This window comes from Myodes glareolus, chromosome 14, assembly GCF_982192425.1.
Source record: "Myodes glareolus chromosome 14, mMyoGla1.1, whole genome shotgun sequence".
In the NCBI taxonomy this organism is placed as follows: domain Eukaryota; kingdom Metazoa; phylum Chordata; class Mammalia; order Rodentia; family Cricetidae; genus Myodes; species Myodes glareolus.
In genome coordinates this window covers 30,960,098-30,961,646 of record NC_142039.1, presented here as the reverse complement: position 1 = coordinate 30,961,646, position 1,549 = coordinate 30,960,098, and positions in this window count along the sequence as shown.

Sequence of the window (1,549 nt, the reverse complement as noted above, 5' to 3'; positions counted from 1 at the left end):
ATATTTGTGTTTTTTATTTCAAAATCCAATAGTTCATTATTGATTTATATAAAACATCAGCTGTGTCTTCTATTCTAGTATGCTCTACTGACTTGCTGCAACTGTCTATTAATTTTAGGATCATCTGTTGTTACTGACTCTGGGATTCTTCCACATGGACAAGTATCTGGAAACAAAGACGGTCTTATATCTCCTGTCTCAGCTTGTATACATCCAATTCCCTTTTCTTGTCATATTCTGTTGGCTTCACTTTCAGAACTCTGTTGAACAGGAGAGGAGAGAGGCACACAGTGCCCTGTTCTTAGTCTTAGAGGAAGACTGTTAAGTTCTCTCAGTTAAATGTGATTTCACTTTAGTTTTATTGTTTATGTCCTAAATTAAGATGAAATTATCCTCTGTTTTACTTTCTGATAGTTATTTAAAATCACAACTTGACATTCAAATTTATTCTATTTTTAATACATCTATTGATATAATAATTTCTGAGCCTTGTAGATATAATAAGTAATTAATTTTGGAATTTAAATAAACATTAAATACCTGGAATAAGGAACACTTAGTCACATTTTTGTGTAGTTATTTTAATATAGGTCTGTATTTATTTGCTCATATTTTTTTGAGTTTTGCATCTATGTTCAAGAGTTTTGGGCTACACTTTTCATTTCTGGAATGTATTTGGGGTTTTGCATGAGGATAACACTAATCTCACAGAATGAGTTAGGAAGCATTTCTTCTGCTTTTTTTTGGAAGATATTAAAATACAAACAGTTTGTACCATTTCTCTCCAAAGGAAGACCACCTAGGCTTGCTGCTTTCTGTAGGAGAGTTGTTATTTACCTATTTCACATCTTCAAATACTACAGTGTGATTCTGATTTGCGTTAGCTACTTCCCTTTGCAAAGATTTTGGTAGGTTGTATCTTCCTCAGAATTTATTAAAGTTCACCTTTGAAATGTGTAGGTACAGAGTTATTCTTAATATTCCTTTACTATCCATTGAATGCTAACAGATCAATAGGATTGTTCTAATATATAATGAGAGACGATATGCCAGTATACAAAGCTTAGATTTTAGGGTAAGAGGCAATGAAGTACCAGTCCTTGAGCTGGCAGATGTCTCTAAATCTATCAATCCCAGTCCTGCTTGAGGCACAGCAGCAGTCAGAGCCCTGCTATGTCCCGACTTGAATTCTTCTGGGGATACAATAGTATGGAAACCTAACAGGCTGCAGAAGTAGCCACAAGCACAACTGAGATCATCCCCAAGCGTCACACATGATGTGGATCCAAACATGGTGCTTCAAGCTTAGGAGCCCCCTGTGCAGCATATCGCCCACTGAGAAGATAAAATTAAGCTCAGAGGAAATGAGTCCAGCCCAAATTCGAACAAGCGCTAATTGGAAAACCCAACGTTTTAAAAAAGCCTGATGCCTCAGCTTCCTCCCTGAGTGATCCAATGTTTACAAACGCTCTTTAGATGTTAACACCGGATATTCTAGACAGCAGCAACTTTCTTCGAGGCCTCTTTATTAACTCAAGATTTCAAAATC